At 37.6% G+C, this 13,674-nt stretch overlaps 1 protein-coding gene across 1 annotated transcript in view; it reads left to right on the forward strand.

Annotated features, from left to right (window-relative positions):
* Nucleotides 1-101: 101 nt before the first annotated feature.
* ABHD18 (abhydrolase domain containing 18) overlaps nt 102-13,674 on the forward strand; it is a 40,517-nt gene continuing 26,944 nt past the window's right edge. The window contains exon 1 of the mRNA XM_081076398.1: nt 102-392. The gene's annotated coding sequence lies outside the window, so the exon portion shown is untranslated. The remainder of the gene's footprint in view (nt 393-13,674) is intronic.

The following is a 13,674-nucleotide window of genomic DNA, read 5'->3' on the forward strand; positions in this document are numbered from 1 at the left end:
AAACAGGCCAGCGAATGCGCGTGCGCACCCGGCGGCCAAGAGTGGGCGGAGCGCCCCAGGTGGGAGGTGGGATCACGCGGGCCTCGGGGCCGGGGGGAGGAGTCAGGGGCGGGGCCCTGTGTCCTCGTCCTGCTCCTCGGGGCCGCGCCTCGGGTCTCCCGGGACGGTGAGGAGGCGCGCGGAGGCGGCTTCGGGGGCGTGTCCAAACGGCCGCCGCGCCCCGGCTCTTCGGACTCCGGGTGCTTGGCTGTCTGAGGCTCCTGACCCCTGCGTTCTTGGAAAGGCTGCTGTTGCTGCGTTTGGGGCTCGGCCGGAAGGCGAGTGTCGGGAGCCAGGGAACGGCGGTGTGGGAGACTCGGCCACCTGGAGAGCAGGCGCCCGCCCCGCGTCCAGTAAGTCGCGGGGTCAGGCCGCTCGGCGCGCGGCGTGCGTGCGGGGCGCAGGCAGGGACGGGGGGCGCCGGGCTCGGCTGGAGCCCCGCTGGCGCGCGGTCCTTTCTCTCCAAGGAGGGTGGAAGTGGCTGCGCGCTTTTTCTCGCTCGACTAACGACACAGGCACCGTACCCGTGGTGCCTCGTTAGGGCCTGCATGGGGCCTGAAGATGGGGTCCAGCCCCTCTTAATTTCCCGATGCCCACCTCCACAGCCGCTCGCGCCCACTGGGGTCATCAGCCTGGCGAAATGCCACTCGGCAGAGCCTGCTGCTGTAACCTCGGGGTTAGCAAGGACTAGCTCCTTTCATCATAAGGAAGATGACAGTTTTAGAAACTACGGGTTTTGTCCCAGTAGATCTTGATGCTGTGTCTTTCCTGGTGCTCGCATATTAACATCGTACTCCTACAAGTAGGCTTGTAAACTAATCGGGGGCAGTAGTCATATGTATCATATCATACATAATAACTCTTTTCTTAGTACTGATACATTCTCAGGCAATTTCATTTGATCACAGCTGTCCTAGGAAATAGGTAAAGCTGACACATTTTTATTGTACATGGAACGAAGGTCCAGAGAAGGACCTTAGTCCTAATACCTTACCCAGAGTCACTCCGTGTGAGAGTGGCAGAGTTGGATCCAAATTCAGTTATTTTCAGCTAATATTCATGAGCAGTTACCCTATACTGGGCCCTGTACTAGTTACATGATGTGTACTATATGCCATCATTTCTGACCTTGGTCTTGTTTGTGACCTTCTTGGGTGTATCCTATCAGACACATTCCACTGGTAAACAGCTAAACTTGAAATGTGTTTTCCATTACTTCAGAGTTATCTTCTGAATCCAGAACTGACATTTTGTACTTGGATTCAGTCTTGCAAATTTGTTAGCAACTCACACAAACATATCAGATTCCTATGATTGATTCCAAGAAGGTACATGGTTAAAAAAACAAGAATATTTTGCCATAATGTTGCTTTACTGTATTGTCAGCTTCTTTTTTAATCCACGGAGTCGTCTAGCACAGTGTATGGTGCATGTGTGTGTGTGAGAATATATATATATATACACATATATATATAATATATAATACATTTTACTATTATATACATACTTTAAAAGAGACTTTTAACCCATATTGTACCAAGCAGAATGGTTGCTAAATAAATGTATGTTGAATGAATGCTTATTGAATTACCTCATTTCATCCGTACAACAGCCCTCTGAGGTGGGATTGTCTCGAGCATGCAAGGAAATTCAAAGAATGGAGATGAAATAAATAAGCAACACAGGTAGAATCCAAGAAACATGGGATTCCTAACTATAAAACCTGTGCTTTTCACCACTAGCCTTTCTGTGAAAAAAATGTGAAGACGAATCTTTTCCTATATCTCTTAAAATATATCATAACAGGTAACCAATTTTTGTAGAAGTGAAATAATTTTGTATTAGGCCAGGGATTATTCCACTTTTGTAGGTTAAGGTGGCTTACTCAAGGTCACACAGCTAGTGGAGGAACCCAGGTCTTCTGACACTGCTGTTTTTCCATTGCTGCCTCCAAGCGATGACTTTAGAGCACAAATAGTACGTGGGATGGAGTGCCAGTGTTACCGGAGGGTGGGCCCTCCTCAGCGGTGTGTCCAGGTTCTTGACATCTCGAGCAAAGAATTGAACGAGATACTGAGGTAAAGTAGTGAAAAAGCAGTTTATTAGAAGAGAATGGCTCAAGGGCCCAAGCTGGCATTATTAGGAGAAAAAGTATTTGGAGTGGGCCGAGTAACAGAAGAGGCTCAAGGCTCAAAGAAGGACCTGACTGGCGAAAACTTAGGAGTTTTTATCTTTTTTTATCTAGAAAAAAAAAGGATTGTTCCTTGTGGGATCACTTGATTGATATCTGTGATTGACAAGAGGTTATTACCTCATATTTTTAGACTGTGCATGTTCCTTCCCAGAATTTAGTCTGTTAAAATGATATTAATGAACGTCTGGGCATATGGATGCTATTATAATGATGGTATAATGAGGCCCAGGTGAAATGAAGGTAGTTGTGGCTTTTACTGTGCAGGTGTGAGTGGCCGGTTTAATCTAGTTGGGTATTTTGTACCCATTTGTTCCTCATAGGGGTAGATAATTACAATGAAAAGGGGAAGTCTTTTGGGCGGTTGCATTCTGTAGGTTATACACTGATGTCTAACTGCCTGCCTTGTTTTTCCCTTGAGAGACGTGATCCCCATAAAATCTTTATGGAAAGTTGAGGGACAGAAGGTCTTTTCTCCTGTATCTGCTTCCTGCTGGCAAGGGCTAGAGCTGTCCCTACCTATTGGGGGATTCATGGAACTCTTGCCCTATATGATCTTAGATGAGAGGAATGGGTCTCGAGATCCTCCTGGAAGACTGCACTGGCTTCTTTGGTAGCTACTGGCAACCTTGCTGGGGTATCCTCTGTATCCCCGTGAATGAGGAAAAAAAGGTTTTAATTAAATCCATTAGCTCTATAGAGCCTGTGGCCATTCAACCAAGTCATTTAGGTGGCCTCAGTTGTCCAGTAGCTGGGCCCAGAATGGGTCGGAAAGAACATGAGACTTCAGTGATTACAATCAACAAATACACTGGCCTGGGGGTTCCGGAATGGCTTGGGAGATGTTGGGAAGTCACAGGCTTTTAAGTAGTTACCTGAAGCAGGGGTGAGAGACATTCTGTGATTCAGGCTAGGAGCAATCTTTAGGATTCAGAAACTGATTAGAAGAATATTCAAAGTCAGGGGCTAAGGAGCTAAGAAATGAGGGAAAAGGAGACTTAAAATTATTATATTGGGGCGGATGGGTGTCTCAGTTGGTTAGAACGCATGCTCTGGGCAACGGGGCTGCTGGTTTGATTCCCACATGGGCCAGTGAGCTGTGCCCTCCACAACTAGAGTGGGGTCAATGGGCGGCCGCTCAGCTCCCAGGCTGCAGCTCAGCTCCCTGGTGGCCAGATGGCTCAGTTGGTTGGAGTGCAGGCTCTCAACCACAAGGTTGCTGGTTCCATTCCTTGACTCCCGCAAGGGATGGTGGGCTGCCCCCCCTGTGACTAATAGTGGCAACTGGACCTGGAGCTGAGCTGCGCCCTCCACAACTAAGATTGAGGGGACAACAACTTGACTTGGAAAAAGTCCTGGAAGTATACACTGTTCCCCAATAAAGTCCTGTTCCCCTTCCCCCCAAAATTTTTTTTTATAGTTAGGGGCTCTCCCATATCACGTGTAAACCTGGTGACACCTAAGCTCTGTGTATTGTACCGATTAAAAAAAGAAAAAAGAAAAAATTATTTCTTAGGAACACACAGCATCCAAACAAAGTAAACACTTTTAAAAACCTTTAGAATTATTTTTTTAATAAACCCATGGAACAGAAAAACTAAGTTGAAAAAGAGATTAGGTTATTTACCGAATGTTTCACATAAGAATATGAGACAGTCCAGCTGATGGATTTCCTCAGATGACTGCGTAAAATACATATCCACCCCTCCAAATGAATGAACAAATAAACCTGCAATTTTCCTACTCCAGTATAAGATTTAAAATAATTAAATTTGTTGAGGGAGAGTAGTAGATTTTTTTTATTTTATAATTTTTATTGGGGAATATTGGGGGACAGTGTGTTTCCTAAGGGCCCATCAGCTTGAAGTTGTTGTCCTTCAATCTAATTGTGGAAGGCACAGCTCAGCCAAGAGTCCAGTTGCCATTTTCAATCTTTAGTTGCAGGGGGCACAGCCCACCATTCCATGTGGAAATTGAACCGGCAGCCTTGTTGTTGAGAGCTTGCGCTCTAACCAACTGAGCCATCCGGCTACTCCCGGTAATAGATTTTAATAGTGGACGTCTGAGGTATCTAAACCGCTTTTTTTTTTTTCTTTTTTTTTTTTTTGCTACTTAAGCTTGTATTGAAAATAAGTGATTTAAAAGTGAAGTTATAAGATAATTAGTTCTGTATTTTTGTGGAGTAAAGTTAATGGTATAATTTTTAAAAAATTTAATTTGTGCCTTTGAGATATGTATCAACTATATGAGAATAAAAGTCCAGAAATGGTTAGGGTTTCATCATTTAAATGCTTAAGCACTAGAGTAATAGGAGATAAAAGTACTAGATGGCATAACAGATGTTGAGTGCCACTTTGGCAGTGGAGCTCATTTTTAGGAAAGACTTTTCATTCCTTGGCAGTATACAAGAACTTCTATTTTTGTTTCACTTTGTTTTTCTTTTTCTCATTGGCTATGTAAAAGTAGATGACAGTTGTGTCATTTTGGCTTGGTACATGCTTCAAAAGTGGGTCATGTTTCTGCAGAAACTCACTAGTGTCAGACCAGCCTGATGTGGGGGCTCCAGATGGTGCCTACTTTTGGTAAATTGAAGGTATCTTTCCCCTGGGCATGCATTATTATCTTTTTATGGTGGCATTGGATAGAAGTTAGTCCTGCTAGAAAAATCTACAGGTTTAGGATGTCCCAGAAACTCTGGTCTGCACTGTTCTTAGGATTGACATGGGATTTAAGAACATCTGTGAAACCCCAAACTCCAGAACCAAATGATAGTAACTTATGTGTGTGTTTGATTTGCTTTCTGTTCCTCATTGGTCCGTTGTTCACTGACATGTAAATATAGCAAGGGATATGCTGGCTCTAGATTTGGAGCACTGACTCTTACGACCTACATTACATGGAATTAAAGGATTTGGAAAGTTTTTCTAATAAAGGGTTGAAAATCAGAAATGACTGAACTTTTTAAAATATTTGAAGAGTTCATTGTTCTCAGGTTCGTGCTTGTTTCCCTTGCAACTTTCTACTTTTGTAGTTGTCTTACTTTGTTTTTATCTGTTACCAACATAGAAGAATATTGCATAAAAAATGGGATGTCTCCACATCAGTTTAGTACTTCTTACTGTCAAATATGAGTGTTGAAATTTTGATATGTGTATATATATATATAATATATATATATATATTATATGTGTTTACAATAACACGGAATCTACTTCTTGCTGTTGATGCCATGGGTATTGCAAAGGAAGACATTGACCGCCTTCCTTTTCCTGCCACTATGGAGAAAATAAGTGGCCTGTAATACTTCCAACAGACAATGAAGTGCTGCATTATAATGATGTGGCAGTGTTCTACTGCAGTTCCATAAATTTACACAAAAATGTATCCATGCTATTTTTTGAACAATTCCTGAATGACCCAATGAATACCATAATTAAAATCATCATCTCACAGAATTTTCTTTCCATATGCTATAGAACCCTACTGAATAGAGTTGCATATCTAAACATATAAAAAGGGCTGGCCTCTTGTTTGGAATATGGAGCACTAATTCAGTTTTGGTAATTGAGTAAAAAATAAACTGTTCGATTTTTCACCCCAGGTAGGTATACTTCAATTCAATTTGACATTAATCACTCAGATTTACACCACAGGAGTTAGCGCAGATCACACAAGTCAAGGGCTCAATCCTCCAGATGCTATTATTTCAGATTCCAGCCACACTGTAACTGATTTAGCTACCAATCTGGGGGTTCCTGTGACCTCTGTGGATTAGTAATTTGCTAGAACAACTCGAACTCAGGAAACCACTATACTTATGATTACAGCTTTATTATAAAGGATACAATGTAGGAACAGCCAAATGAAGAGAGGAATGAGGCAAGGTATAGGAGGGAATGTAGAGCTTCCATGCCCTCTCCAAGGGGAGGGCATCACCCTCCCACACTTCATGTTCATTAACCAAGAAACAATACCAAGTAATGCCCAGAGTTCTTACTGGGCCGCTAATGATTGATTGGCTCATTGGTCATGTGATCTAACTCAGTCTCTAGCTCCCTTCCCTTGTTGGAGGTCAGTGCCCCAAAGTCAACCTTCTAATCAAATGGTTGGTCTTTTCTGGTGACCAGCCAGAAAGAATCCTGAGACTATCTAGGGGCTCACTGGGAGTCCCCTCCTTAGCAAAACAAACTCACTCCTCTCAGGAAATTCCAAGGGTTTTAGGAGTTCCAGGCCAGGAACTGGGGTTAAAGACCAGATAGATTCTTTATTATAACACAGTGATATTTACCCTTCAAGAAAAAGCTAGTCAAGCAATTTAAACATAAACTACCCATATTTCCTTGATTTTAATAATTACACGAAAGTAGAAAATGTATATAACGAGGGCAGCATTTCAAAAGCCATTTCCCTTTTACCATTTGTTTAATAAACAAATTACTAAGAGGAAAGGGTTTCTGTTTTGGGGGATTTTTTGTTTTTGTGGGCAAAAATTTTAAGTGAATGGAATTATATGTGCATGATTTAGACAAACTTTTAAGAGCTCACTTTTAAACAAATGTTAGTCAAGTCTATGGAATTTGTTTTCCTATTAGGAAAATGGGAAGGAGGTAATTGTCACCTCTGATATTGAAAGTCCTGAGGGTGTCAGCCCGGACATTCTACTCAAATCTAAGGAGGACTCTGACATGACCCTCAGGATCCCAACGCCTGATAGTCAAGCCTTTGTGTAATCCCCTCCCTTTGAGTGTGGGCAGGACCTGTGATTTGCCTTCTAACAAATATTATACGGCAAAGGTGATTGGATGTCACTCCCATGATTGTGTTATGTTACTTGGCACAGTTGATGGTATGACACCCCCCGTGGTTACATTAAGTTATGTAAGACTGTCTTGCTAGCATACTAACTCTCATTCTCCTATTGGCTTTGAAGAAGTAAGCTGCCATGTTGTGAACTTTCCGTGAAGAGAGCCATGTGATAGGGAACCATGGAAAGCCCCTAGGAGCAGAGGCTGGTCCTCTGGCTGACAACAAAATATTGGAAGTGATCAATCCTATAGCTACAAGGAAATGATTTCTGCTAACAACCTGAGTGAGCTTGGAAGCAGGTGCTTCTCCATCCAAGCTTCCACCTGAGAACACAATCCAACTGACACCTCAATGGAGGCTAGATGAGACCCTGAAGCAGAAAACCCAGGTAGGCTGGGTTCTTAGAAACTAATTCTCAAGAAAGGGCAAGTGAGAAGATGTGGGGTGAGACCAACCAGGTTCAAGAGATTTGTTCTTCAAGTCTTTTAAAGACCTTAACAAGCCTTCAGATAAATTATACAGTGGTCATTTTTGAAGAGAATAATAGACAGTTCTGTTCTAAGAGCAATAGAATAGTGAACTACTTCTGCTTACTGAGTATGCTGTGGAGAAGGAAAGTATCAGTTTACTTCCTCTGAACTATTGTGTAAAGAGGCTTATCAAATTAACTTCAATTTCTAATTTTTTTTCCAGTTGTTTTATTGTGGTGAAGTACATAGCACATAAAATTTACCATCTTAATTAACCATTTTAAAGTTTATAGTTCAGTGATATTAAGTTGAAATCATACTGTTGTGCAGCCATCACCACCATTCATCTACAGAACTCTCTTCACCTGTGAAACTGAAATTCTATACCCAGTAAATAATAACCTTCCTCATTTCCCCTTCCTCTCAGCTCTGGTAACCACTATGGTGCTTTCTGTGTATGAATCAAGCTGCTTTAGCTACCACATATAAGTAGAACTATACACTCTTTGTCTTTTTATGACAGACATTTTTTGCTAAACATAATGTCCTCAGAGTTCACTGTAGCATGTTAGAATTTCATTCTTTTTTAAGGCTGAATAATATTCCATTGTATGTACATACCACATTTTGCTTATCTCTTCATTTATGGGCACTTGGATTGCTTCCACCTTTTAGTTACCAAATTCTAAATTTTAAGAAGGCAGAGAAGACATGGCTAATTAAATAACTAGTGTTTATTTTAGATAGAATACTAATTTTAGGTCTATCCCGTGACATACTGAATTCTCTTAAAGTCAATATTTGTATTTTATTTATGCTATTTGATAGGATTGGGATAATTTATAATTTTAATAAATATAGTGTTTTGTAGTTCTGTCTTTGTTACATTGTGCCATTTATGACATACCTATGATTTATTTGATTTTCTAGCCTAGGGGTCAGCAAACTGGGTCTAGCCTATGGGCCAACCTGTCTATTTTCATATAGCCTAAAGCTAAGAATAGTTTTTAGAGATGAACATTGCTGCTCTGATGATAGAGGCACCAACTTTGAACCCCCATTAAGCAAAATCCCAAGAAAAAAATTTCACTGCTCTTATTACAAAAATTTAACCGTGTTACAAAAATTTACACATTATTATATGTTGAATGTCCTCAATAAAAAAATATGTGAATATTAGTTTTCTTTCTTGCTATCTTAAATAACCTCATATAACATCCTTGATTTTGCCTCTTAGCCTGCAAAGCCTTTAATATTTACCATAAAGCCCTTCATAGAAAAACTTTGCACGATCTCTCCTCTAGTCGATTTCTAGCATTGCTCATTTGAGACACTATTTGTAAATAACATTACAACAGAAACTAAAATTTTATGTTCATTTCATCTATTTAATATTTTTCCATGCAGAATTTTACAAGGTATCTTTTTGTAGTTCCCGTTAGTAATTGGATATGTTAAGTAAAAATCATTTTTTCAAATATTCTTTAGTTGTTTTTTTTTGTTTACTTTAAAGTCAATATTCTTTCCCAATTAGGTTTTGAAAAAATTTATTCAAATATAATCAGAAATCTGTTTTAAATGTAGGCTTGTAAAAATGTTTAGAATAATAGATTGAGAACTTTAATTTTGTAAGGTGATAACATGTGTGGAACTTTTTCACTTTATGACTTGTGATCATGGGTTTCTGATGTGGTTTAGCTAATAATAAATTCGGGGAATAGCACGGTATGGTCAGGAGATGCATATTCCACCAGAGGGGAATAAGTCTCTCCTAAATATTTGATACATTCATTCCCAGAATGCAATTCTAATACAAAAGTTGTAGGATGGAAGAAAATAATCTAAAATAAACTCTTCTTTTATGAGTTAGTAATATTCAACTAAAGAAAAAATATAAAGAAAAAGGCATCCCATGCCTAGTAGTTACTACAAATACTAAGTAATTTGTTAGTCGTGTAACGTATTTAATAAAGATACTCACTTTAAGGATAGAATAAAATTTAAAGGGTAGGATGAAAATATTAACAGAAGAAATAAATCAAACTCTGAATGGAAAGACTAAAAAATATAATAACAGTGCTACTACGTTATAAGGTTTGAACACCCGATCAGTTACGTTGCAAATAGGATATTATATAAGTCATGACAAACACAAATGGGATATATATGGAAAACTAATTGTAGACTTTTAAACACTCAACAGTTGCAAGAGCTGTTTAAAAGAGGTTTTAAAAATAAAATATGGGTTTTTAGAACTAAATCTAAGTTTATAAAATATTTCTAGATTTAAAAATGTGAATTAGAGAACAGAGAAAAAATAATTTTCTGGAAATCTGGTTAGTAAACAGAAGAAAAATACTCTATTTTATTGTGACCTCCAATGAGAAAAAGGAATTTAACATTCGGGAAAAAAAGGAATTGTACACTTACTGCAGTGTGTTAGGGAGTAGTATTGGATGTGGTAAGATGGATTGGTTTGATTATATAAACATTTCAGAAAAATTGTCAAACCAATTTTAAAAATTAATGCAATAGTAAAACCTTTTTGCTGTTAATTTGATAGATAAAGGCTGAAAATCCTAACTCTATAGAAAATAACTATGAATCTTTAAAGTCTGTACTGGATAAGTTAATCATACACACAAAGTATGACATCTTTCCTGTAATTTGACCCCCTACATTATTTGAGTATGTCACATTTTTTTCATATCTCCCTTATTGTGTTTGTGTATCTTCCATTAATATCTGCCTGATTAATCTCTGAAGACTGTTAAAATTTTAATTTTTTTATACAGCTTTTCCTGCTCCTTACTAGCACCTTTAACTATAATAATCACATTATATAAAACACAGGTTGTTCATTTTTTGAAAATGAACCAAGTTATACTTACGACTTGTACATTTTTAAGTTTTACTTAAGTTTTTAAAAAATTTACATGAACAGCAACAACTACTACAAACTGTAGTGAACACCTAAATCTTCACTTGGGAAAACATTCCAAGCTTTCCCTTTCTATGCCATCTTTAAACCTCTCCACAAGTTCAAGTGATGTAGCGTTTCATGATAGCCATTTCCTGGTAGTCCGGGTCTGGGTGTTCATATTTCATAGGTAATGCGTAAAGTAATTGGACTTCATTAGGCAACAGCCGAACATTGTTCAGCAAACTATGTATTAATGTGTCAGAATATCACTTTGTTGCAAAATATGTAGAAATGTGTAATTGAGGAAAACTTAAAATAGCATATAATTTCATTAAAAATCTGTAAAAATTGTTCAGTGAGGGAGAGTCATTTAAGAGGTTGGTACATTAAGGTGAAGGGATTCTTAGTTCTGCACCCCGCCCCCCATACAATAAACTGAAAATGAGAGTTGATAGGTGTAAGTAAGAACACATAAAGATTTTTAACCATTGCCATAAAAACTAAGAACAAGATTTCCCCTCTATGATTAGCAATGCAAATCAACTAAATAGAAAAAAATTATGGAAATCAATTTTTAAAGAATATCTACGTTTCTCCATTGTTAACACTAAATTTTGACTATAATTAAAAATTGACTATACTCTTGTGAAATGGTTAAAGTAAATCAAAAAATGTATTTTATCATCATTTGTAAGTATAAGCTATTTTGAAGCTTATGCTATTGTAATTTCTGGATTAACTTTTAAAGTACCTTGAGGTTTGAAGCCTGTTGAAATTTTTAGACTATTGTAAGGGAATCTTAAAAATATTTTTTGTTAGAAATAGCAAATAAATGAATACATACAGATTTTTTACAATTGATTTTTGCTTTTGTCCTCTGATTATAGCCTCTCGTGTAGTCTTCTAAATGTTTATAGTTTTGCTTTTGAGGTTTAGCTCTCTAAGCCTAATCCACATGGAATTTTTTGTGTGTATTTACTATAAGGTGTAGGGATTCAATTTAAATTATTTCCATGTGGATAACCAATTGCCCTGGCACCATTTATTGTATAATTAAGTTCTAATACTTTTTGCCTCTCTTGGATTTTATTATTATTTCTGTAGGCTGAATTTTATCAAATGCTGGGAGTTTTTATTTTCTTTATATCTTTAAGCTATGTCTTTTCTGTTTAGTTAGTTAATACAGTAAATTAATCTAAAATATTCTTACCGCAAACCCCTCTGAAGTATATATATTCATGTTCTTAAGAATTCTTTTTGGTTCCTGTTGATGTTTTTGTTGTTTATTTTCCATTTACTGCAAAAGGATTGGTAATGATCACTGCATATAACCATCTCTAAGACTAAGAATATAAATATAACCTCTAACAACACAGAATTGATAAAATTTACAAGAGTTAGAAGCATAAAAGAGAGAACGTGGAAAGTACTGAAATATACAGATTTCCTCATCTTTCACAGTCAGTGTCAGAAATACCATTTAAAGGTGATAAATCAGAGACTAAAGATATAGGCATATTTAAAGGTATATAAAGATAAGCTGTAAAAAATGTCAACTAAAATTGGGTGGTGGGGGGGCCAGCCCGGTGGCTCAGGTGGTTGGAGGATCGTGCTCCTAATGTCGAGGTAACTGGTTCGATTCCCACATGGGCCAGTGAGCTGCGCCCTCCACAGCTAAGACTGAGAAACAATGGCTTGAACTGGAGTGAGGTGGGGGGGAAGCAAAAGAAGCGGGGGAAATTAAAAAAAAATTGGGTGGTAGGGAAAAGGGAACAAATATCTGTCATTATTTATCAGCAGGAGTTAATAAGACTGTAGAACATGGAAATACAAGTTTAGGTATTAAAGTTATAAGGCTAATTAGTAATAGTGTTGCTATTATTAGTAGGTACAGCACTTAAATTTACAAAGCGCGGTTTAAAAGCTTCATATATAATAACTCATTTAATTCTCATACCAATCCTAACAGGTAAGTGCTGTCATTAACCCATTTTACAAATGAGTTACAGAAAGGATAAGTGAGTTGTGCAGAGTCATATAGTAAAGGATTCAACCCAGGGAGTTTGCCCCTAATGTGTATGTTCTTAGCCATTATGATACAGCACACCTTAAATATAACTATTTCAAATTTATATACATTCAAATGTAAAAAAATTAAAAACTAAAGAATCAATAAAACCAAAAAAGCACTAAAGCCAAAAGATTATCATAATAATGAATATAAAGGGGCTAAACACCTATTAATAGAAAAAAATGAAATTGAAAGAGCTTTGCCAATAGTTATAAATAAGAAAGATGAGGAAAAGCAATGGCAAAATACAAATAACATAGTAGATCTCTTCTGGGTTTAAAAACATCAAAAAACTTTAGAATATGTGCACATGTGTAAATGGATAGAACAAGGGCTGACAGGTATACAGCATTCACAAAGGTTACCTTTTTGGAGGAGAGGAAGCTTCGACTTCTCATGTTTATTCTATATTTTTATACTGTCTGAATTCTGCCAAAAATGTGTTACATAACTCATAAATTTTTTAAAGTGTGTGAAGGTAAATAAGTAACATCAATAAGAAAAAGGTCAGAAAGAAGAGAACCCAAGCTATTATTACGAAATAGCTCTGAAAAATACAATTAGCGGTAATAAGATTATTTTTTCCTATTTTAATATATATCTACATATATATATTTCTATATTGTTCAAATTTGAAAATGTTGCAGTGAGCATTTCTGAATCACAAAGAAGAGACTAATATGTTATCTGTACCTATGCTTTACCCATTGACTAGATAATTTTTTAAAAGATTCATTGGAACGTATGTAGTACATGAGTAGATTTCAGGAGGTGTGTGGTTTTAATGAGATTTGCAATTAAAAGACTTGGCTGCTCTTCTTGTCATGTAGGTCTTGGTTTAAACGGTACCTCTTCGGTTAAGTGAGGCTTTTGTTTTTGACTATCAAAGGAGCCCTCTGTTCTTCATCACATTGGCTTGTTATATTATAATTTCATCATAACGTCATCTGTACTTGCTTATTTTTTTTTAATAATTTGTTTTCCTCCACTAAAATCCATGAGAGAAAAAAATGTTTCCTAATCATCTTGTAGCATGGGGCTTGGCTTATAGTAAGCACTGAATACTTGTTGCATGAATGAAAAAAAGCGATATTCATTCTTCAAAGTTCAGAAACTTAAGTTTCTATTAGGCCGTCCAAGAATGGTTTAGATATGGTGAACTGATTAATGATAA

The sequence above is a fragment of the Rhinolophus hipposideros genome (genome assembly GCF_964194185.1).
Source record: "Rhinolophus hipposideros genome assembly, chromosome: 16".
NCBI lineage: Eukaryota > Metazoa > Chordata > Mammalia > Chiroptera > Rhinolophidae > Rhinolophus > Rhinolophus hipposideros.